The sequence below is a fragment of the Lissotriton helveticus genome, chromosome 2_2 (assembly GCF_964261635.1).
Source record: "Lissotriton helveticus chromosome 2_2, aLisHel1.1, whole genome shotgun sequence".
In the NCBI taxonomy this organism is placed as follows: domain Eukaryota; kingdom Metazoa; phylum Chordata; class Amphibia; order Caudata; family Salamandridae; genus Lissotriton; species Lissotriton helveticus.
The window spans coordinates 159,800,688-159,826,407 of record NC_136060.1 but is presented as its reverse complement, the minus strand read 5'-3'; the positions used below and the strand labels follow the sequence as shown (position 1 = coordinate 159,826,407).

Genomic DNA, 25,720 nt, shown 5'->3' with positions numbered 1-25,720 from the left:
ATGAATAGAAAGAGTGATCAATCAAGTCATCATAATGGCTGAGTGCACATGTTCACGACTCTGCGAATCTCCCTCAGGTCCTATGACACCCCAGGCAGACAAATACCAGGCACAGCCTTCTCTAGGTAAAACCCACCAAGGGGGATTATGGCCAGGCTAACCTGAGGCTTCTGCTAACATCACAGCTCCTTTTAAACTTTCTAATGCTCTTGAACATTCTGGTTCTGACAGGCACCAGTCCCACCCATCCAATCTCCTACCAAATCACTCACTTTCCCCTGGAACACTGGTAGTCAAGACCACCACACCACAAGCATGCAGCTAGGGGAATACCTGTACCAGATTATGCACAGCACTGCCAACTAAGGGGATCACAGGGAACATGAACCAAGTTTATAATCCCATTCCCGACAAAGGTATAAATACCAGCGAACCTAGTGATCTCAATTCGATCACTCAGGTTTTCAGGTTTTAAAGTCTTTATTTCGATTCATAAAAAATCATAAAAGACAGACATTAACAAACATTGCTTGATTAAAAATACATAACTTTAAGTTCATAAAACTAGTATTAAGTAACAAAAAAGACAAACCTGAGGAGAAAATTACTTAAATTAAGCTCATAAATAAAGAAAACGGAAGAGTTTACAGTTAGATTCCAAACAATTTTCGATAGCATGAGCAGGAATGAACAGCCTGTTTTGGTAGAGCTCGGTACATCATGGAGGAGCATTTGCATGGTCAGTACAGTAATTGTGCTATGGTTTCGACCTTAATGTCCAAGCCCATCCCAGGTATTTAGCCAGGCACACTGAAATGAACTCAGAGGTGTTAGTTGTTAATACACGAATAGCATCTTCGGATTTTCTTATGGGCATGCGCTGGAACAGTGGCTTTAACCATTTGGCTCTAGGTACTAGATATCTAGGGCAAGCAAACAAGAAGTGTCCTATTGTTTCCTTGTGGCCAGGGCACCATCTACAATAGTCCATAGTACTCGTTTTCCAACCTTTAGTGAATACATTCACCGGCAATGCACCCACCCGAAACTGATGGTAGAGTTTCCTGTCCAGTGTTTTGGAGATTGAATCCCAATAAAGTTCATGGGACAAGTCCAACTTAAATGACAGGAACCTACCCGTGAGATTGGTGGAGCTTGAGGCATTGACTCTAGCCTGGCGAATCGTGGCCCAGTACAGTTCCTTGAAAGCTAATTTAGATGGAAAAGTGCTGGTGGAGGGGGATATCCAGAGTTGCTCTAGCCCCATATCCATCAGGATAGATTTTACCATTTTAAACCATTTAATTTTTCCTGAACCCCCAAGTGACCTAACTTCAGCTACCTCATTGGCAAATAGGGTAAGTTCAGGGGTTGTCCACAAACGCCTCCAAAAAGCAACCAATCTAAATCTAGCCATCTCGTTAATTGGGGGGCAACCCATGTCCAAGCAGAGAGGGGTGGAAGGGGTCGACTGTGGCAAACCCACTAGGTTACGCAGGAACTTGCATTGTATTTTAAACAAACCCATCAGATCCATATAACCCCACAAATCTGCACCATATAAAATTGCTGGGTTAATTTTGGCATCATAAATCTTGAGAACCGGACAAACCCGCTTGGTGATAGATCTTTTTTGTTCACTTAATAGACAGCCGGTAAGGCGGGCAAGCTTTAGGTGTTGTGCTTCGACTTGTGCTTTCCATCCCAGACGGCTGTCAAGGGTGACCCCTAGATATACCATATTCTCCACTTGATCCAGTTTAACGCCACCCATACTAACTGTGCACCGGACAGGGCGATTCTTTGTTAGTACCATAAGCTTGGTTTTCCCGACGTTCACCTTGAGGTCGCTGATGACACAAAACTCCCCAAACCGGTCCAACGCCCGCTGTAGGCCAGAGCGTGTCCGGGAAAGGAGAAGGGTGTCATCAGCGAAGATGAGCATCGGGAATCGCTGTCCTGCTAGCATCGGGGCGTCCGTTGGGGTATCCTTAAAAAATTTGACCACTTGGTCAATAAACAATAAGAAAAGGGTTGGTGCCAGAACACACCCCTGGCGGACGCCTCGGGTTACTGGGAAGTGTTCTGTCACTTGCCCCTGGCCGCCCCATCTCACCGTCGCAAAATTGTCTTCATGCAATTTAATTATTAAAACTAATAACTCCTCGGGCATTCCCAAACTCTCAAGACTCCCCACAGTTTATCCCTCGGGACTAGATCGAACGCGGACTTCAGATCGAGAAACGCAGCGTAGATTGTACCACCACCAAGCTGGACCACCTTCCAGTAGATCAGACAAAATCTGAACACCTGGTCAATGGTACTCGTTCCCGATCTGAAGCCCGCCTGCATTGGAGATAGTATGTCCTCTAGTTCGATCCATCCTTGGACCCTACCTAAGATCATACGTGCAATTAGTTTCTGGGTTGTATCAATGAGGCTAATTGGGCGATAGTTGCCAGGAATTGACCTACTGCCCTTTTTGTAGATGGGTAATATCTCAGCCCCCTTCCAGGATTTTGATATACTTGCACCAGCGGCTATTGAATTAGCCACTTTAGTAAGGTAGGGTATCCATAGGGCGGGGTTGGTTTTAAACAGGTCGGCTGGTATAAGATCCATGCCCGGTGCTTTCCCTCGCATTGTAAGACCTATAGCCAGCTCGACTTCTTTTTCCGAAAAGGTAATAATCCTAGTTTGCAAGGGTGGCTGGGATACCGTCGCCGTAATGCTGGGGGGGTTGGGGTTCTCGGCACAAAACTGGGTCGAATAAAATGTTACCCATTCCACAGGGGACACATGGTTCACAGGGATGCGTGCATCCGGATCTTTCCCCCACTTAACTATTTCCCAAAACTTGATGGGATTATTTGAAGTGGTAGCCTCCAATAAATCCGACCAATGCTTATCCTCCCACACCCGCTTAGCTTCCCACTGCGTTTTCTTATAATTTACTCTAGCTTCTTTCACTGAGATCATAACTCTGGACTTAACCGCACTGATAAGTTTGGTATGGGCTTCCCTACATTTATTGTTATACCATTTCTTGGGACAGATCGGTATTTTGTGGTTTGCCTGAGGCCGTGGTTTTGAAAGCAGGGATTTGAGGTCAGCAAAACAACGATTGTGGAGGTTTATAATATTGTTAGCCATTTCGGGATTGTCCCCTTGAAGATCATATGCCAGCATCTCACTATATGTGTTGCTGATTTTTATGTCTACCGTATCCCTTAAAGTAATATCCTCCACAATTTTGGACCATTTTAGTCTCTTCCTATCATTGGTTAGGAAGGCATCCCCAGTCTGTGAAGTGCCAGGGTTCTCAGATCTCACTAAACCTGGTAACTTTAGTTTTAAGGACAAGGGGTTGTGATCACTTTCTGGGCGGGGGAGAACTGCCATGTCCATCATCAGGGGCCAGTCTCCTAGTTTTAATAGGATATAATCGATACGGCTTTTTCTTAACCCGTTATCGAATGTAAAATTTGCTTCCTGGTCTGACTTGGCGCGGCCATTGACAGCCCGAAAGCCCCTATTGAGGCAGAGAGCCGTCCAATTTACTGCTGCCTCAGTAGCAGTTACTGGTTTACAGGGCAACAGTTCAGGAATACCCCATACTGCATCCTCCGCGTAGCCCCAACTGTCCCCTGAGTCAAGCAATGGCTCGAAGGTGCAGTTTAGGTCTCCAGCTAGGAGGGTTACAAGATCGCTATCAAGATCGTCTAGAATGGGATCCAATGTTTCCAACAGGAGAGGGGAGCGGCCTCCTGGCAAGCCTCGGGCATATACATTAATCAAGATCATATCCCGACAACCAGTCTTACTCAACTTAATGATAAGAAGGTCAGGGTTGTGTACTGTTATTTCTGTGGAGTGAAATCCCAGGGATTGTTTCACCCAGATCAGTAAACCCCCAGAAGCTCTCCCTTTCGGACCTCTAATTGCAGGTTTAAAAAAGTTAATATATCCCTGCCTAAATGTTCGTTCAGTTGCCCAGGTTTCCTGGAGTAGGATAAAATCATATCCATCTATAAACTCCAGCCAGTCATCTGAATCAATACGACTTTTAACCCCCGCAACATTCCAGGAGACAATGGTGAGTAGTTCTGGGGCGTGGGCCACGAGGGGTACCACCGAGTCCAGGACTACTAAAGCATCCGGACTATTCTCAGCATCCCACCCATTTGTGGTACACCCAGGGGTGCTCCGAATTTTCCCTGTCTTCCGGGAGACTTCTACATCCCTTAAAGGTAATATGGTAGCACTTGCTGTTATTGGGGCCCCCATTTGCTCTTCCTCTACAATTACAAACTGCGAAGGCTTGTTACACGGCCTAGCTGGCAAAGACCCAGGATTTACTATGTGGTCAATCATGCAAGACCGAGAGTAGAGTCAATCATTGGCCTCAAGATCAGCTAATGGGCCAAATTGATTGAAAAGAAATGGGAAGAGCGTGGGCTGGGGAGTCCTCGTGATGGGGTAACTCCGGATGTTGGGTTGGCCATGTCTGAAACCCGTCAGGGTACTACTCTGCCTATGTGGGTAAAAATATGATAGGCTCAGCGTTTGAACATCCCCCTGTCTGGCAAACCTCGCTTTTCTACTAATCATTTCCACCACCCAAGGATCCTTAAACGAAATCAAAATACAATCACCCTCCAGATCTTTTGTACCATGGCCTACCCAGTCCACCCTTCTCACAAACAAGATTTCAGTAGGCAGAGAGGGGGGTAACGGTCGGTTTTTATTTAACCAAAAAGTCACCTTATTGCGTAGATCATCATAAGTCTCCCTCTTACCGGGTGGAAGTGGGGCTACACCAGTCAAAACTATTGTGTATAGTGCAGCCTCGGTAGGGAGATCGGCCCGTGGCTTGGTGTGTCTACGATGTTTTTCAACCAGGGGTTTTATCGTGTTACGTTTTTGGTTGGCTAAAGGCCCTTGGAAGAGAGGCCGAGGAGTATTCAAACTGGGTTGAGCCACGGAAGGTGGTCTAATTGAGTGGGGTCTAGCGGGGTTTATGCTATCAGGTTTGGCCACAGGCTGCTTCTTGTGCATAGGTTGGGATGGGGCCACTGATGTATTGTTAGGTGCAACCTTAAGATCTCCTCCCCTCATTGGTCTATTAGTTACTACCCCAAGGGGTTTATTATTAAAAGATGAGGGAGTGTTTGTTTGAGCATTGTTTGCTAGAAGTATTGGGTTAGCCCCCCCTTGGCTCAAGCCGGTTAGGGATGCTAGTAGAGCTGAGTTAGTATTTACTACTGCCTCCAGGGATTCGATTTTTTGGGTCATTAACCTGGTCCGCTCTAGAACAGGCAATAAGAGGTTTTTCATCAAGGCCTCAATTTTTACCAACAGTGATTCATCGCTATTTTGACAGGTAGGGCAAGGGTCAGAGGATCCAAGCGAGGTAAGGGAAGGGCAAGGAATATTGGGAAAAGTACTAGGACATTTTTTTTTATCGCCAGGATTACCCATAGCTAGTGATGTAGAATTGCTATGGGAATTATCGGTGGTTTCTTTTACTTTTAATTTGGGCATTTTGCGTTCTCTCCCCCCTAGATAACTCATGTCGTGCTTCCTCTTCCTTGTTACCGTATCATCGCCAACTGAGTTCATTTGTATCACCCTTTTGGAAACTGTTTTAGAAGACTCGGGAGATAAATAGGGCGTATCTGAGGTGTAATCTGATTCAAAGCTAACTTGAGATGCGGTTTCTCTACTTGCCTCAAGATCATCTAAGTTATGTTCAATATGGGCTGGTGTATGTGCAAGCGAATCAACCCCTTCACTATCTATATGTACTAGAGCCTCAGTAGTTGCTGAATGAATACAGTTAAAAGCTGCATGGGGTTGTGTCACAGGGCTAGGGATCGTAGCCAGCCTACCCAATGAAGAAAGTTTTCCACTAAGTAAGTCAAGTGAAAGACGTTTTTCTACCATAGTGATTTCTTTTTCAAGTATACCTGTGGCACGAGAAATAAACGCATCCAATGGGCCCGAGACCACGCCTTTAGGAGTCTGAACTTGGACAATGCGTGATTTGCCAGAACGTAAAGACATATTTTCTAGGTGGAACAGATATGGGAGGTGGCAACTTAACACGCTATTTGCACAGATAAGCTATGCTAATAAACTAGCAGCCGCAGGGCGGTGGGCAACCATAAAATATAAATAATTAAGATAACATACAATATTAAAATACAAATGACAATACTGTGGCCCAGCCCGGCCTCCTGCGGCCCCGGACGGCCACAGACGGTCCCGCCCTTGTCCCGGGCTTCTCCCGGCGCTACCGCGCTGCGGTAAAGGCAGTGTCAATTTATATACAACTGGGGAGGAGGGGAGGAGCAGACAGGGAGAGCGGCCCAGGTGCTCTCAATTTGGGCAGGCAAGCGCTCCTGGGAGCTGTAGTCCGGCTCCTGCGCCTGCCTTCGCTCGCAGCCCCGCCTGTCTCTCTCCTGCTCCGGACACCGGCTTGAAATTAATGTTCCAAAATCCACCCCGAGCGAAGCGGGACCCGCGGAGCGGGTACCGCAAGAGGTGGGCTGATGTTGCAAGTATTTACAGGCACTCCGTCCTCACGTTAGCTGCCAAGCACAGAAAATGCGTCCCAATGCAGGACCAGAGCACTAGAGTTTTAAATCCCAGGGGAGGGGAGGAGCAGACAGGGAGAGCGGCCCAGGTGCTCTCAATTTGGGCAGGCAAGCGCTCCTGGGAGCTGTAGTCCGGCTCCTGCGCCTGCCTTCGCTCGCAGCCCCGCCTGTCTCTCTCCTGCTCCGGACACCGGCTTGAAATTAATGTTCCAAAATCCACCCCGAGCGAAGCGGGACCCGCGGAGCGGGTACCGCGAGAGGTGGGCTGATGTTGCAAGTATTTACAGGCACTCCGTCCTCACGTTAGCTGCCAAGCACAGAAAATGCGTCCCAATGCAGGACCAGAGCACTAGAGTTTTAAATCCCAGGGGAGGGGAGGAGCAGACAGGGAGAGCGGCCCAGGTGCTCTCAATTTGGGCAGGCAAGCGCTCCTGGGAGCTGTAGTCCGGCTCCTGCGCCTGCCTTCGCTCGCAGCCCCGCCTGTCTCTCTCCTGCTCCGGACACCGGCTTGAAATTAATGTTCCAAAATCCACCCCGAGCGAAGCGGGACCCGCGGAGCGGGTACCGCAAGAGGTGGGCTGATGTTGCAAGTATTTACAGGCACTCCGTCCTCACGTTAGCTGCCAAGCACAGAAAATGCGTCCGTCACTTTTTCTGTATAGTGAGAACCCTGAAATAATGCAGTTAAAAATAAAATAAATAATGTACAGTTCAAAGAATTCGTATTCAGTTAAAAATGTATTAAATAACTACTGAAAATAGTTTGTCTATAAAGCAAAACTAGAGGAAACTTCCTAGTAGATATGGAAGCTGCTCTTCTCATCTCTAGCAGTGTGGTACAGTGCAAGAGATGATGCGTCACTAAATATTAGTCGAGGAATTCAGGAAAGGCTTCTCAGTCCAACACTACTAAAAACCAGTACAGTCGGCTCTGCATCTTTTTAAAGTCAAAACCATAATGTTATTTGAGCACTTCACAAGGCAACAGATGTTACCTCAACAAATTGCTTACTTCTTCAAGCCTTGAGGCCTGGCCAAAATGTTTTTTTTTCCATATATCTGAGAGGCATGGAAGGTATTCTGTACTGCATGCTTTTAAAACAGAGAACAGAGCACCTTAGCGCAAGGGGAAACACTTTTATTTGTTCATAAGTTGAGTTATTCGTCTTACCCTAGAAAAGTGTGTTTATTAGGAACACGTGATTAGTTCCCCTATAGACTTTAAAGCTGAACCCATCTCATAGTCAAATTTTTCTATAAAAAGCAAGCTGTTTTCCTTCGACCTTCTGCAAGGTACTTTGTTAAAGTAGAGTCTTCTTGAAAGAGTTTAGCTTTTAAGGACCATCGTCAACAAAACTGATTGTTGAGAATTACTATGCCAATCAAACATCTTGAATCCTGATTTGATGTCTCACAGTGCCTGCTTATACTTGTACCTTTTTCTTCATTCTAAGTCTTGGTGGGAGCACCCACCAAGCTAGTCTAAAGTCATCTGCTTTGAATATTGCCTGCGAATTGATCTCTTTGAGTTAATTGTGGTACAAAGATGTTTAGTGTGAATGCTGAACTCCCAATCAAAGGTAAATTGATCCCCACCCTACTATGCAGACCAAAAAACAAGCCTAAGCATTTACTAACTCTATCTCAATCGCTGTAGATAGCTCATTGTGCTAAAATAATAAAACTTTTTTATAGGCCCTACACATTTTTTTTGCACACTTAATAAAAGTTTCCAGTTTATAAGGATGAATCGTTTTGCATGTATCTTTGTCAGGCCAATCAACTCTCTATTAATTGTTTTGCATTATGCTTGTTGATTCCTACATAGCCCAGATTACCTTGTCTAATGGGAGAGCCAGTGGTGTTTGTGAATTGCTGAGTTTAGATGTTGAGGAAGCACCAGCAGAGCACATTAAGTTTTTATATTAACTAATTGTACAGGGCAAGTGCCTCTGTTCCATATTGTACCCACCATCCCTTCAAAAGATGAGACGTAAGAAGCTTTACATGTTACACTTTAGAAGGTAATCTTACGTCTCTTTCAGACCTCTGTTTTCATGCAATTCTTGCCCAGAATGCACGATGCATCTGTTCAGTACAAATAGAGCCGCAAACAAAATGTAGAAGTGAGAAAATGCAACTCAATATTCATCCCAGTGTGCCTGCCCTCATAAAAAAGACTCCCCCTGAAATTATTTGATTTTATGATGGCATCAAGCCAAATCCTGCAAGGCAATATGGGCAACGATTTCTTGGACTGTCAGAGAGTGCTAAGGAGATTAAATTAGTTATATTTTCTTTAATGCTCCTGGGTCAGCAACCATATATTTTTTCAAGTGAAATTTACTGCCAAATGTTTTTGGCAAATCACATTAGAAAATATGAGAAACGTATTTTATTCCACCGATATGATAAACCGAAGTGATGCTTCCTCTGTAGATCCCATGGAAATTATTGAAGGGAATATAAAAACCTCCCAAATCCAAATCTATTTTTCACTTCCATCTTTGAGAGGGAGAGCCATCTTCGAGTTTTGAACTCTCTGGGAAATAATGTGCCCAAGTCCGTAACAACGGTTTCCTCTGCTACACTTGCAAGATTGCTTTTCTCCTAACATGCACCTCCCCCTTCACTTCATTGCAAGTGACTTTATAATCTGATCTGAGCTGAGCTTTTGATAAATGTCTTTTCCACCCTTGAACACACATGACACAAATGCTTCACAATATTACCTTTTCGACAGTTTACCATGTACAATGTCAGTTCACTTGTGCCAATGTTGTTCTTTGAATTTGGAGTATATGCAAATATGATACAATTTTAATGGGAGATATTGCGCACATACTGAAGCAAGTAGGTAAACGATTTTTGTTTGATTAATTAATATTTTCACAATAACATCACAACACATAAAGGATATTTTCAGTGCATCGCGTTAAAAAGAAAGCAAATCAAGATAAACCTTCCATAGTACAGTAAAAACAAAAAGTAATGTACAGTACAGAAAACCCAATGGACAGTCTTTTGTATCATTGGTAAAAATGACATACAAATCGAACAGTGCTATCAAGGTAAAACCATTTAATCATTGCAGCATATTTTAAAAAAAAAAAGATAAATATGGGGTTCAAGAAATTGAAGTTGTCAAACTGACAATACAAGTTATCAATGTAAACCGGAATGTCAAATCATTAAAACAACTAAGTCTACCAGAGATTATAACCAATCTACAGTTCACCAATCAGAATACATTTGTGACTAATATTAAAACCAGTGCAAATTCACGATTATTGCAGTGTGCTATACTTTACAACGCATTCCAAGATTCTGAGTACTTATGGTTACATGTTCAATATTCAGGTCAAAGTATATCACAAAGTGCGACAAGCTGGGTAATTTCCCATTTCATATGGGGGTTCCCCAAAAGGACATTGAGATTTACCTTAAGCACATTTTGTGTTTATGACAACGGTTGCAAACCTGTTTCAGATGCCATTAATACACACCTGGGCTCATGATTTCAGGGTTAGTTCAGCAGAAGAATATTGCAGTTCGGATGAATGTGCTCCAGTTTTCATACATGAGCCTGGGTTATAGGGCCTGATTATGATCTTGGCGGATGGGATACTCCGTCACAAACGCAACAGATATCCGGTCCGCCATATTACAAGTTCTATTATATCCTATGGAACTTCTAATATGGCTGACGGGATATCCGCCACATTTCTGATGGAGTATCCCATCCACCAAGATCGTAATTAGGCCCATGGACTATGTTCCCTCAATAACCTTCCTACTACAGCTAAGAACTTAGCAATTTATGCTAACTACATGGGGACATCACACATGTAGAAATAGGAAACTGCTCTTTGTAAGTTCTGATGCTATGCTGCAGGAGTATTGGCCTTAAAAAGAGTCATCATTGAGGCAGCAGTTCTGGACAATAAAATACCAAGTGAACCACAGATTCTCAGGTATATGGACACAGTCTACAGTGCCGTTGTCCTGGCATTTTTATTTTCCAACACCCTCTGAATTCCCATATGGACAGTGTCAAGTGTCTGGTAAATACAATGTCCCTTAAAGCTTGTCTCCCCATAGAGGCTTTCAAATATGGCTGACATACAACGTCCTTGTGGGATTTGAGGAGCCCTTAGGGGCCTGGGATATATGCCTGATTTCCGTCATATCTTGTTCTTGACAGGTGCTTTCCTTGTTTCTTTAGTATGCTCTTCAGAAGAGGCAGTCTCAAAGCATTATTTTTTTAATTATATGTGACCAGATTCAATGTAGTAGAAGCACTATTGTAATACCTTGCCCATGGGCTCTTTGTGTCATGATAGATCACCTGGGAAGCACCTTTCATAGAACCTCCTTCTGCTCTAGTGTCTTGGTATTTTATGAAGTCCATTCTGCATTCAAAGTCCATATTCACCGGGGGGCGTGGCTTGGACGGCAGTGAGGGAAGTTGCCTAAGTCCAGAGCTCCGCCAAACCCAGGGATTAGAACATAAAAAACAGCGAGCCAACACTGCCAGAGCGGAGACGGAACCTCAACAACGAAATCGGAAGGTGCGGTGCATCGCACAGAATAATCGACAGGAGCCAGATCCCGCAAAACACTAAAATCGACCGAATAACAAACTAGAAACGTAAGAGCCCGGAAAGCAAGATGGCGCCCAGGTGCTAATACCATCACGGCACTATAGCAAAGAGGACACGACCGCAACAGCAGCAAAGAGGTCAGTGCCATCACGCCCTGCACGGCACCCCTCCCGCTCTAACAGGAGGCACCAAGGAAGTACCGGAGGCCCGCCAGCACCTTAGACAAAAGGGGAGAATGAAAGCGAAACAGACAAGCTAACCGGGGGACGCCATCTTCGGAAGCAGGGGGAGTGGCTACACACAAGCGCAGACAGATGGAGCGTGCAGGAAATATAAGTGGTCAGTGACCGAGATCAAGGCCATCACATGCTGCAAGGCACACCTCCCGCTCTAACGAAAAGGCACCAAGGAGGTACCGGGGGCCCTCCAGCACCGGTGACAAAAGAATACAACCGAAAGCGAAACAGACAAGCCAACTGGTGGCCACCATCTTCTAAAACAGGGGGAGTGGCTACATACAATCACAGGCAGACCTAGAGTGCAGTAATATAAAGAGGTCCCGCCAGCCACTGATCGACAACGGAAAAAAGTGAAAGCCAGCGAAAACGATAAGGCAGACAACCAAAGGAGAGTTGAAGTCAGCCCAAGCACTGCAAAGCAGGGAAGAAAGTGAAACTGCGGAGCGAGCAGTGGGCCGCCATCTTAAAGGGACAGTGGAGACTGCGCGGAAGCACAAACAAACGAGTCATCAGCCGGGGACAAAATACTTAAGGAGACAGTGCAGGTGCAGCAAGAAGTAAGCTGACAGTAGTGAAGAATGGAAACGAAGAGGAAACGGTAAACGGCCAGAGGGGAAGAGCGAAAGCGAAACTGCCAAACCTACTAGTGAAAGTGGCCATTTTCAAGGAGCGGCGAGGAGGAGTGGCGAAAGGCAGGGCTATCCAACGTAGGAGGAGAGAGACTTCGCTAATGAGGTGTGAATCAGCGCACTAACACAAAATGATTGCGCAATCAGCCTGAGACAAACGACTGCAAAGCTGAGGCCCGCTATCCTGAGAAAGCTGTACAGTGACGGCACGATAGCTGGAGCAGTCTGGAGACAGAGGATAAGTACGAAAGTGAAACTGCCCAACATCCCCGAAATAGCGGCTATTTTAAGGTGCATCAAAGAGGCGCAGAGAAAGGCGAACAACGTCGCTAACGAAGTGGGGCAGGGATAAGAACTACACAAAGCGCAGAGCATCCGGCCAACCCCACACCAGCCCAAAGCAAGAACAAGGAGGAAGCAAACTACCACACAACAGAAGCAACGAAATAACAAAGCTACATAGCGAACCCCCCATACTGTCTAAATAACTAGGGGAGCGCAAAGAGGAACACTACGAGGACGAGCACAACACACGGGGACAACCGACAGTAACCTAACAGTCAACACAACGCCAGCCAGTGCAGGGTAGAGTGGAACAACACACGCAGGAAAACAAACAATCGGAAGCAAGAAAAAGAAGACAAAAAGGCAGCCAGAAGCTGCTAAAAGCAAAAATCAAAGGGAAGTCAAGGCAAAAGATACAAAGGAGGCCAGCACCAGCAGAAAGCCCAAACACACACGAAGGCCAGGGACCAGCAGGCGGCTACAACAACCTAGAAGAGCTACTCTTGTCTAGATAAGAATCTTCGTATGCCGGCGAGCAAAATCAAAACTGAGAATCCTCGGGGACCATAAATACCAATCAACTGAGAGCCACGCAGAGGCAAAGAATGGGGAGCCTTGACGGACACCAACGAGAGCACAACAGCCAAAGCACGCTGAAGCGGCTAGAGATTTGGCACCCCACGGGCCATAAAAAGAGCAAAGGCAAATGGCAGGTGGAGAAGACAAACTGGCACAACAGCAAAAGAAAAACAGACTTGATAGCAACGCAGAGCCCCCATCAAACAAAAGGCAGACATTAGTAGCACGTTGGACAGCATCCTCAACAAGCTAGCTGTAGTACACGATCTAGCAAAGTCAACTAAAAAACAACAGATACCATACAACTAGAACTCGCGGCGATAAGGGCAGACATCCACTCAACCAACGACAAGCTAGAAGCGGTGGAACAAAGAGTTAGTGACATAGAGGATAGATCACAACTCACAGGGAAGGCCATTGGCAACATCGCCAAAGCTACAGCCGAACTACGCAAACAAGCAGCAGATTTCGAAGATTGCAACAGGAAAGGTAACATAAGAATCCTGGGAGTACCGGAGGGAGAGGAAGACAAGACCGGCTCATGTGTTTCACTCATACAAACCCTTATACCAGATCTGACAAAACTCAATTTCGACAGCCCCTTCGAGCTAGACAAGGCATACAGAGTCCTGGCCAGCAGGCACACGAGCAGAGATGAGCCCAGACCTATAATATGCAAACCACTTCGCTCGCACCAAACGGACACCATCTTTGGCATAGCAAGGAATACCCCAATCTGCTATGGAATGGACACAAAATCATCCTCACGCATGACTACTCGAAAACAACTGTGGATATCAGGAAGGGCTTTCTAGCCCAGAGAGACAAGCTGAGGAAAGAAAACATCACCTTCTCCTTTGCTGGTCCCACGAAATTCCGAATATACAACAAGGGGGTCATGCTAACCTTTGAAGATCCAGGAGAATTGTCACAATACCTTCAAGGACCACCGACACAGGACATGGAAGCCTCAACCCCATCGATCAAAAGAAGTGCCTCACCGAATTCACACAAGGACTAAAGAAGATGCTCCCAGAACAAACGGGACAGAAAGAACGGAGCAAATGTAGCTCCTAAGACTACCTCAGGAAAAGAATATCCACGCCACAGACCAGCAACAAAACCTACCTCAAGAATCAGCTCGATTTCATAGCCCAATATATCCTTTAACTAAGCGAGCTTAGAACTTATGTCAGAACGCTGTTAACTACCTTATCCGTAATATCCCAGGGTCAAGGCGGGGCGGGTGGGACCTTGCTGTCGCACGCCCACAGTACAATGCAGTAGTGCAGGGGCGAGGGGAGGAGAGGGTGGGACGGGAGGGGAGAAGGAAAGAAAGGGGGGTGTTCGTGCTATTAGTCATGTATGTCTTGTCAGTCATGTCCGTTCTGTCCATGTCTCTGGCGCGGCAAACACAAATACATTAGATAGACCGCCTACAACACTGTTAACACCAGACCCTATACGCGTAGCTAGCTCACAACACAGAACCACCAAGAATAGGTCAAACACCGCCAGACTAGGCTTGGCCCACTGCAGTAGTAAAAATGACACAGTCTAGCAACAAGACACTATCAACAAACCTTAAGATCGTCTCCTTCAACGTTAAAGGTCTCAACCACCCTATCAAGAGGAAAAAGGTACTAGACTACTTAGCCAAGACCAAGGGGGACATCATTCTGCTGCAAGAAACCAAACTCTCCACAGCTGAAGCGGGCAAGCTTAGAGCCAGATAGATAGGGCAGGTCGCCTGTTCGCCGGCCGTGGGTAAAAAGAGAGGGGTCATTACCCTGATCAATAGCAAATCAAACATAACCATCGAGAATGTGCAGCAGGACGACGAAGGCAGACTACTAATCACGCACCTGAAAAGATGAGAGGAAACTTTACTAGTGACAAACATTTATGCACCAAATACCGACGACACATTATTATGGGAGGGGATAGCTAAGAAACTAGAGACCACTAGTTCACACAACATGACGGTTGTAGCGGGCGACTTCAACATGGCGCTAGACCAAACCCTTGACAGACAATCAAAAACCCAAGTGCGTACCCCAACGTCCCACAGGGCGTTAACGCACTTATGCAATAGATTCAACCTGGTGGACCCGTGGCGACTACAGCACCCCGATACCAGAGACTACACTTTATATTCTAACCCACACAAGTCATACAGCAGAATAGACTACATTTTCATCTCAGGAACCCACACGCACCTAATAGAACACACAGACATTGCGGCCAGAACAATATCGGACCATGCCTGCATTAGCCTACACCTCACAGGGAGACACAACGATCATACAACACGCAGATGGCGACTCAACTTCACTACCATCGCCAAACAAGAAGATAAGAGCAGAGTCCAGAAAGCCATCAGTGACTACATCAAGGAAAATGACACACCAGACGTAGACCCTAAAACTCTGTGGGAGGCCCTCAAAGCAACCATCAGAGGTGTGCTAATAGAAATCAAAGCCAGGAGGGACAGAGAGGTGACGGCTCAGCTGGCACAGCTGGAAAAAGACATCAAGCTACTAGAAACAAGACACATCGGTGACATCCACAAACCAATACATACTGACAGAACTCGCAAAGAGTAAATACGAATTTAACAGAATCCTTAGTGAACGGGCGGGACTATGGATAAAAAAATATAAACAAATCAACCTGTGCGAAGCTAACAAGGCAGGAAAGACACTAGCCTCATACCTCAAGTACAAGCAAAGGCAACACTACATCACATCAATTACAGACACTACCAGTAAAACTCACACCCGTCACAAGGACTTCCTAAACACCTTCATGGAATTCTACAAGGAGCACTACAACAAAGACGACAAACTAGACATAGAGGGCACCAAGAGCTACCTTGAGAACCTAAACTTACCGAAGATATCGACAGAAGAAGCACTAGCGTTAGGCCAAGACATCAAAACATTCAAAGTCAAGATAGCCATTAAGGCCCTAAAAGACAACAAAGCCCCAGGACCCGACGGATACACAGCCCCATTCTACAAATCCTTCCAAGACCAGCTAACACCAGTATTAACGAAAGTTTTCAACCATTGCGGGAGGGAGGGGGAAGTAACAGAGACGATGTCACAGGCCAACATCATAGTCATCCCCAAGGAGGGTAAAGACCCACAATGGCCAAAAAACTACTGACCAATATCACTCATAAATCTAGACTGCAAAATATATACGCGAAAATCCTAGCAACGGGACTCAACAGAATGCTCCCACAACTAATAGGGAACACACAGGTAGGATACATGAAAACTCGAATGTCAAGCTAAAACACTAGACTGCTCTGTCAAGTTATCGAACACTGCTCAAACTCATACAACACGGCAGTACCAATCACGCTTGATGCGGAAAAGGCCTTTGACAGAGTCTCTTGGCACTTTTTAGAGAAGTGCATGCAGGCATACAACTTGGGAGAAAATTTCACAAAGAAGGTCATGGCCCTATACAAAAGCCCCAAGGCACAGATTGCCATCAACGGAACAACCTTGCCCACTTTCAACCTCTAAAGAGGGACCAGACAAGGCTGCCCCCTATCCCCACTGTTGTTCCTACTGGCACTAGAACCACTGATCAGGGACATCCTAGGTAATAAGAACATAGCAGGCATAACCATTAACAACGCCACAGCTAAACTAGCTGCCTACGCGGATGACCTACTAATAACAACAGAAGATCCTGTCAAGTCCATACCGGCTCTCTTGCACACCATTGACGCTTACGCATCTCACTCTGGTTACAAACTAAACAGAGATAAATCAGATTGTATTCCACTGAATATACACACAACCAAGGAGGTACTGGGTGACTCAGGGCTAGCTTGGCAACCAAGATCTGTCACCTAAAAATAACCCTCGAACAAAACAAGAAAAACACCTTAGACAAGATAAAAGGGCTACTGGAAAACTGGTCGCCCAAGTTTGTCACATGGTGGGGCAGAATAGACACAGTTAAAATGATGATCACCCCAATAGTTAACTACCTAGTTAGCATGCTTCCCTTACCACTAATGGACGACTTTCATGAGAAAATAGACCAAATACTTAACAAATTCATCTGTAGAGACAAAAAACCAAGAATAGGCCTCCCGAAACTTTTTGAGATTGAGGAAAGAACAATGTGGCCTCAACCTTGCAGACCTGAGAACCTTCCAGTACGCCTTTGTGGCCAGACAGGGAATGCACTGGATACTACAAAATCAACAATACAGCCCTACCTGGCTACTACTAGAGAGGGCCATCCTTGACAACACTGACCCACTAGCCCTCCTCACAACTAACAAACAGACACTAAAAGGGAATCCGATATTCAAGTTAACGAAACAGGCACTTCTCAAGGTAGACCAAAAGTTAGAAGCAAGCATCAAAAACGCACTGTGGGTAGCACTCTAGGCAAACCCCAAAATCAAATATAGAGGCAGACCCTTAGACATAAAAACATGGAAACAATTAGGCCTCTCACACCCAGCCTAGTTGGAAGAGAAGGGTATGCCCCTCACATTCAACAACATGAAGGAAAAGTACGCCCTGCCAGATTTAGAGCTACACAATTTTCTGGCCTTCAAATCAGCCATCACAAAAGCGAAACTAAGCAAGCTGACTCCCTCAATCTTCCAATACATGGAAAACATAAACAAAACTGGTCACCAAGTATCCCACCTGTACAAACTCTTTCGCCCAGCATCCACAAAGCTGAACGTCAAAAGTACCTACTACTGGGAAACACAGATAGGCTCAAAACTCTCCGAACATACCATATGGAGGTCCCCAACCAGTAACATGATATCACCAGTAATAGCCCAAACAAAATTCTGGCTGCTGCATCAAGCATACTGGACACCAGCTCGACTAGCAAAACTAGGTCTCATAGAGAGCGACCATTGCTGGAACTGTGAGAGAGAAAAAGGTGACCTAGCCCATCTCATCTTCTATTGCAACAAGGTCAACAAATTCTGGGGGAAGGTGTTCGACTTTACCAACAGGGTCCTAGGCTGTACCCTGAAACAGGAATTCGGCACCATAGTAACAGCACACCTAAACACGGATGTTACCTCACAACAAGATAGAAACCTTCTCGTCTTCCTCCTGACTAGTGCGACAAAAACAGTGCTGGTCAAATGGAAAAACACCACCAAGGCCACTTTCAAAGGGTGGCTGAATTGAGTGACGTACCTAAGAGGAGCGGACAACACCGCACGAAGAATCACACCATGGAGAATGCCCAACAGAGAAATGTGGCCATCCTTAGACAGTTTCCTAAACCCCCACAAACCACCCTGAAAAGCTGAGAGCAGGCCATACAGCGAATATCACTTACAGTGTACGACGGTCTATCCACAACAAGCGGCCAAACGCCTTTATGTCATATGTTATATGTTTACCTTATATGTTAAAACTAGGCACAGGGCCGGAAATCAAGGGGTTCCATGCAACTAAGCTACAAAGATCGCAAGCTTACCGGGACATTCTAAAAGCCACTCAACAACCATCTATCAAAAAACCTTTATGTAATCCGAGTATGCGATTGTATTAGCGAATTGTACTAACTGTTATATGTATGTATATATTCTGTCAAAGAAAAACAATAAAAATATATTACAGAAAAAAAAGTCCATATTCACCAGCCTAAACTCTAGCTGTATCAATGTTAATCTGTTTGATTTAGGGAGTCCAAATATTTTCCTATAGGCTGCAATGCAGCAGTGCTATAGTGTGTTTGTGAGCATTCCTAGAAGGGCAAGGTTACCGTAGCTTATGGTGGGTAGCAATTTGGCACAGGTTGCTGTTAGGCTCTGTAATTTATAGTGATGTTTAGCTAGGGCAAATGATGTTTTAGCTGCCTTCTCCTCTATTGCCATTCCATGAAGAAAAGCTTCACTTGGGTCCAACAGCCAGACACCAAGGTAGTTGAATTTCCCAGCCATGGTAATGCCTAAGGGACCCAAGTTCCATGCCAACTGGGGTTTGCCCATTGTCCAAAAATTAAGACTTTCGTTTTTGTAGCATTTCCTTTGAAGGAATTTGTGCTATTATAACTGTGTAATATGCCCAAATCCCTCCTCATACCAATATGTGTGTGGTCTAGTATTACCAGGTGGTTTTCGTATTGTATGATAGATAACTTGCTGGACCTTAACTTTGGAGGAAAAAGGATCCCTTTCAGAAGCTCCAAACCTAGGTTTGATCTGTTCAGGTTGAACAGAATTGGAGCAAGGACACATCACTGTTTCAGACGTACTGAAGCCGTGCAAAAGACATTTCTGCAAATGTCCTAGCACAGTACTATGGAATTAGTGGACCCACTATTTAACATTTCCTTAACAACTACTGACATGAAATGTAAATTTTCTACATTTCTATTTGTCAACAAATACATGAATTTACATTTTATTTAAAGTTGCTGCAATCATTAGAGGCGTGCAGCAACCAGAGGAAAGGATGAGTACATATGGATGTTTGAGTGTAGGGAGGTCAAACAGAGAAAATGCATCATCTGCAGGAGGAATGTTAATTTAAGAAGTAACCTGTGAGTGGCTTGTTGACAGTATACCCAAAGGGAATTAACTCTGCACATGTTTAATATATTATGATAATCATTTAAATTCTGTAAAAAATTACACTATTATGGTAGATCTCAATAGAGATTGAAATATATGCCAACTCAGATATAGTCAAACTTATAATCAACAAAGAATCATGGGCCAGATTTACAAAATTCTCTATGGCTTCAAACCCTACGATTGTAATTGCAAAAGTTATTTTTTACAATGTACAAAACCATTTTAAAAGTCTGTAAAAGCTTTCAAGCTCATAAAAGAGCTTTTGCAGTTCCTTCTAAATTGTAACAAGTATTGGAAAAGCCAACAGGTCTCACCTATGGGAGAGCTATTGACTTTTCTAAAGTCTTTTAGCCTTGTTTTACAGCAGCATGGCTGCTGATCACCATGGCTAAAGGTTAGTGGTGTAGTGTTGCGTAGAGTGCCATAAAGCAGAGTGCATAGAGTAGGGTGGAGGAGAGTGGCATAGAGTGGACTGGCGGAGTGTGGAGAGGAGTGGAGTAGAGTTGAACGGCACAGAGTGGAGTGGTTTAGAGTAGAGTGGAGTGCGTGGAGTGGAATAGAGTGGAGTGATGCAGGGTGGAGTGATGTACATTAGAGGCCCCATTCATAGCTTATCGAGTTTTGCATAATAAGGGCCCACATCTACTGCAACACTTGGTCTTTCTCTATCTTCCTGAAACAACATTGCATTCCTCTGCTCTATGTCTATTAACAATTCCTAAGAGTAACAAATCAAGAAGTGGACGAAGATCTTTTGCTCACCTGGTTCCTACATTTTGGATCTCACTGCCTACAGAGCTGCAGAAGACTAAAGATGTATTAGGTTTTATGAAGCAGCGAAGACTCCGCTGTTTATTTAACTCTTTTATGATATGGGTATTGGTATGAGCGCTGGGAGGTCCTTTGGGTAGGCATGCGGTTTAGAAATGCCAAGAATAGAATAGAGTGGCGTAGAGTGGCATAGACTATGATGGCATTTAGTAGAGTGACAGAGTAAAGTGGCATAGAATAGGTGCCAAGAATAGAAAAGAGTGCCATACAGTAGAGTGGCATAGACTATGATGGCATTTAGAACAGTGATATAGAGTAGAGTGGCATTTAATAGAGTAGAGTGGTGCAGAGTGGCGTGCAGTGTTGTAGAGCAGAGTGACATAAGGTAGAGAGGTGTAGAGTGGAGAGGCACTGTGTTGAGTGAAATTGCATGGCGTGGAGTAGAGTGGAGTGGTGTGGTGTAGAGTGGAGTGGAGTGGCGTAAAGGTGTGTAGACAGGAGCAGAGTGCCATAAAGGGGCATCGAGTAGAGTGGCATAGAGTGCAGCGGAGTGGAAAGGCATTGAGTATATTGGTGTAGAATAGAATGGAGTAGTGTAGAGTGGAGTGCTGTAGATTGGTGTAGAGTGTGATAGAGAGAGCATTGTAGAGTGGTGTAGAGCAGAGTAGTGTGAAGTGGTGTAGAGGGAGTGGAGAGGCATAAAGTGGTGTAGTGTGGAACTGAGTAACAGAGTAAAGTGGTGTACAGCAGAGTGGAGTAGAATAGAATAGAGTGGTGTGGTATAGAGTGGAGTGGCACAGAGTGGGGTGGTGTAGGGAGGCGTATAGTAAAGTGATGTAGAGTACAGTGGCATAGAGGGGAGAAGCATTGAGTGGGGTGGAGCGGAGTAGAGTGGAATGGAGTAGAGTAGAGTAGCGTGGAATAGAGTGGCGTAGAGTGGTGTACAGTACAGTGGTGTAGAGTAGAGTGGCACTGAGTGGAGTGCCGTGAAGTGGCATTGTTTGGAGTGGAGTGGCATAGAGTGGTGAAGAGTAGAATGGCATAGAGCAAAGTGGTGCAGATTGGAGTGGCATGGAGTAGAGTGAAGTGGCATGAAGTAGAGTGGAATGGCTTTCGCTAGAGTGACAGATTGTTGCCGAGTTGTGTAGATTAGAGTAAAGTGGCAGAGACTGAAGTGGAGTTGCATGGAGTAGAGTGGCAGAGTGGGGTGGCATAGAGTTGCATTGTGTGGAGTGGCATAGAGTAGAGTGTGGTAGAGTAGTGTAAAGTGGTGTAGAGTGGAGTAGAGAGCAGTAGAGTAGCATAGAGTGGGGTAGAGTGGCGTATAGTAGAGTGGCATTGAGCAGCGTGACAGAGTGGAGTGGAGTGAAACAGAGTGGCGTAGAGTGAAGTGGCATAGAATGGAATGGCATAGAGTATAGTGGTGTAGAATAAAATGGAGTAAAGTAGAATGGAGTGGGATAAAATGGCGTGGAGTATAGTGGAGTGGCGTAGAGTGGAATAGAGTAGAGTGGCATAGAGTAGTGCAGTTGTGGGTGTAACTAAAGCGTCAATAGAGACAGCAGATAGGGTGGAAGCAAATTAAATAAGAAGACTTATGCTTGTATTAAAAGTAGTGAAGCAAACTGTATGTCTAGAAATAACACCGAAATGCTTATGAAATAAAATATAGTGCATTGTAAAAAGACGAGGAAGAACACATGTACTGTACATGTACTGGGTCAGCGTTCTAGGGAGGAGTTAACATAAGCAATGAAGGGAAGACAACAAAAGCTAAGTAATCGAAAGATTGCAAATGAAAGTGATAATGAAAACAACTAATGGTATGCTGTGGGCGAGTTGTAAGTCCACTATTGTACTCAATACATCTCGTAGTACATTCAGAAAAATGGAATGCCTTCTGGAATCTAAAGAAAAAGGTGATCCGTACAGAATTAAATTCTGACTTCTTAATTGAATATTGTAAGAAGGATATCATACCCATAGGGCATCAGATAAAAAATTAAGCAGGTTTATTTATAATAAATGAAAAGTTAAACCCTTTCGGTGCTCATGATGGAATAGTTCCGTCATAAGCACCAGTGCTCCTGTGCTCATGACGACAGCAGAGGGATTTCCCTTTGCCTCAGGAGGTTGGGGGAAGAGCTTCACCAACCTCCCGAGGTCATTTTGCATTTTCATTGAAATGCCGATCGCATACATGGTGCGCTGACGTCATTACAATAAAAATGAAACTGAAACCTAATTTCAGTTTCATTGTTTTGGTGCTCATGGGGCTATCTCAGCCCCGAGCACCAAAACACTTGGGAGAGGTATAATTAGAAGGGAGAGGATCTCCCCTTTCCAATGGTATACTTCCTAGTGGATCCCTGCTTAGGGATCACCCCGGAGGGCAATCCCCAAGCACCGATCCACCCACTAGCCACCAGGGAGGGGGGAGGGGCCCCATGGGGACCTTTGCTCCACCCAGATAATGTGGGCACAGACAGTCCTCTCTGCCCCCTCAATTTTTTTGTATATATATGTAGGGGTGGGGGCTGCCTAGAATCATTTTACTCAGGAGAACAAGGGGAACGCTGGGTGGTAGGACATTTGTGCCGGCACGGTAATCCCACACAAAAATGTATGGAAAAAGTGCTTTTTCAGCTAAATTTGAAGTTTGCAGGGGATTTTGGGAAGGGAAATGTTGGGGATCCACGCAAGCCATACGTGACTGGACTCCCCAGGGTGTCTAGTTTTAAGAAATGTGTGGGTTTTGCAGGTTTCCCTAGAGGACCGCGAGCCCATGGCCAAAAACCCAGGTGCCCCCCGCAAAACAAGGTTGTTTTATGATAGGTCCTTTTCAAGTCTCCACAATACGTTTTCGACCCTTGTCTGTTGCGCGTACTTGACCCACCCACACGAGTAAGGTACCATTTTTATTGGGGGACCTTTTTTCCCATTTTTCAAGCAAAATAAAATAAAAAGCTATATTTTGGGCATCAACAAACCCTGGGTACCTTTAAAATCATCATAGTGATGGAAGAAAAGGACTCAAATTTGGCGTGGATACCTTATGAGGTCAAAAAGTTACAGGGGCCTAAGCGCGAACTACCCCAATTAGCCAAAAAAAGGCTTAGCACAAGCGGGAAAAAGGCCTAGCAGCGAAGGGGTTAAAGAAAACCGAACATTGATGGCAAATAGATGCAGTCGGGATTGGAGGCTATCAATTATTGAGACAGCCCAGGAGATTATAATTTTAGAAAGTAGAGTAATAGAAAATATGGAGGCACAACTTAAGGAAAATATGGCCCTTGAGGAGTCAAAGCGAAAATTAGAGGAAATCCAGGATGACATAGGTGGTTATATGAATACTGGATGAATGAAAAATAAACACGTTAAGGAAGGATTTTAACAGGTACTGCATTGAAAAAGTATATCCATACCAAAGATTACTATGATAGACCAATACAAGACACATCATATACTAATACGGATTCAGAAGAAGAAGGAAGGTCAGATCAGAGACATAGGAGACAGAATGATGTTGGACAAAATAGAAAGAATAAGTTAAAACATTTTTTTAGAACAACAGAGACAAAACATCTATCCTGGTCTGAGAGGGAGGGGCAGGGGGAACTACAAACGACAACCTGCACCATACAGAAATCAACATATGAGAACACGCAGCCAAAACAAATTGGGAATAAAAGGAGATAATTCACCTGCAATGAATCTATCTTCAAGAGTTTTAAATAAGGAGGACATTTTAGTTTTAGGGAAAGGGTTAGGTTTTGCACCTATGGCCCCCATAACAGTTTTGAAGTAGAGAAAGACATGAAGAGTCTCTTTAGAAAAGTGAGGTTAAAAATGTTTTTTGAAAACAAAGATTCACTTCCCAAAATAAATGCCTCAGGTTTGAAAACAGCTTCTACCTGGACCCCACCTAGACAAATGGTAAAGGGGGTGGAGATTTTTGAAAGAGTAATAGAAAAAGGGATAGAAGATCTATTCAAGAAGAAAGTGGGATATACCAAAAATATGTCTAATAATTTTTGTAGGGCCCTAAAGAACCTAGAAGAAAGTTCTAATGTCACTATCAAACCAGGGGACAAGGAGGGTAGCATAGGGCTACATGTCGGTAATCAAGAAATACGGATTCCTTATTACTGAATTTTACCGATTCAGTAATAAGGAATCGGTATATCCGATGTACATAATCGGTAAAAAATAGAGATTCGGAATGGATCGGTAAAAAAAAATACAAACCACTACCGAATCGTAAATACCGAATCCCAATACCAAATCGGTAAATACTGAATCAGTAATTTAAAAATCTGGTAATTGTGGAATCAGCCAATCCTGTGCATCCCAATTACCTCCCAAACAGGAAGTGGCCACACCCAGGCAGCTGCACTGAACCTGGAGCTGACTGTGAGGCAGGGCGCAGAGCAGAGAGGAGCCAGGAGCAACACAGCCTATTTTTGTACCCCAAACCAATCAAAATGGCAAACCAGGAGAGGGAGAAGGAGGGAGCAGAAAGAAAAAGAAAGCAGAAATTTAGCGAGAGGGAGCTGGAGGTCCTTATCAAAGATGTCACCAAGGACCATGACAAGTTGTTTGGCAAGCAGTCCCTGCATGTGCCAGAATCACAAAAAAGACAGTTCTGGCTTGCTATTCAGAACAAGATCAATGCCATCGGAGTCACCCAGCGCTCCATAGAGGATCTTAAAAAAAGAATGTATGACCTGAGGAAGACTGCAAAGGCAAGGATGGCAGAGAGGCAGAAGCAGGCCAGCAAAACTGGTGGAAGGAGGAACACAGCACCTGCAACAACTACCCTGGAGCTCCTGGTTGAGTCCACCCTCCAGCCAGAGAGTGTGAGTGGGGTTGGCGATGCAGACAGCTCTGCCAGAGCTGCCAACAAACAAGGTAAGATGCATGCACAGCATGCTGTGCACCCCCTCCCCACCCCCAATCCCCAGAGAGGCACAGGGACTCCCACTCCAGTACATGTTTTACTCATAACCTGCAATGCATTATGGGAGGTGTAGTCAGAAGTAACACATGTTCAGAACAGTCAGTCCAGCAAATCCAAAGGCATGTGACAGCAATTAGCAAGCGGAGGATAGTCAGTGTGATTGGCAGGCATTATGTTTATTACAATGCTAATGCTGCCAGATAAGTAAGCATATCTACATTCTGTCTTTACAGGCGAGACATCTCGCAGTGCAGCAGAGGAGAGCAGAGGGAAGGCACCCAGGCCAGAGAGGAGACAAGAGAAGGAGGACTAGTCGCCTGCAGGGCACACAACCCCCCCCACCATCACCATCACCACAGCGAACTTCAATGCCACCATCACCACCGCAGCAATCTATGCCACCATCAGGCAGGTGGCATTTATTTATTTATTTATTTGTGAGTTTGTATAGCGCTGGAATCGACT

The 25,720-nt window shown here is 44.9% G+C and overlaps 1 protein-coding gene across 1 annotated transcript in view; it reads right to left on the bottom strand.

The window, feature by feature from the left end:
* YIPF7 (Yip1 domain family member 7) overlaps positions 1–25,720 on the bottom strand; it is a 623,048-nt gene that overhangs the window by 63,356 nt on the left and 533,972 nt on the right. The window lies entirely within an intron of this gene.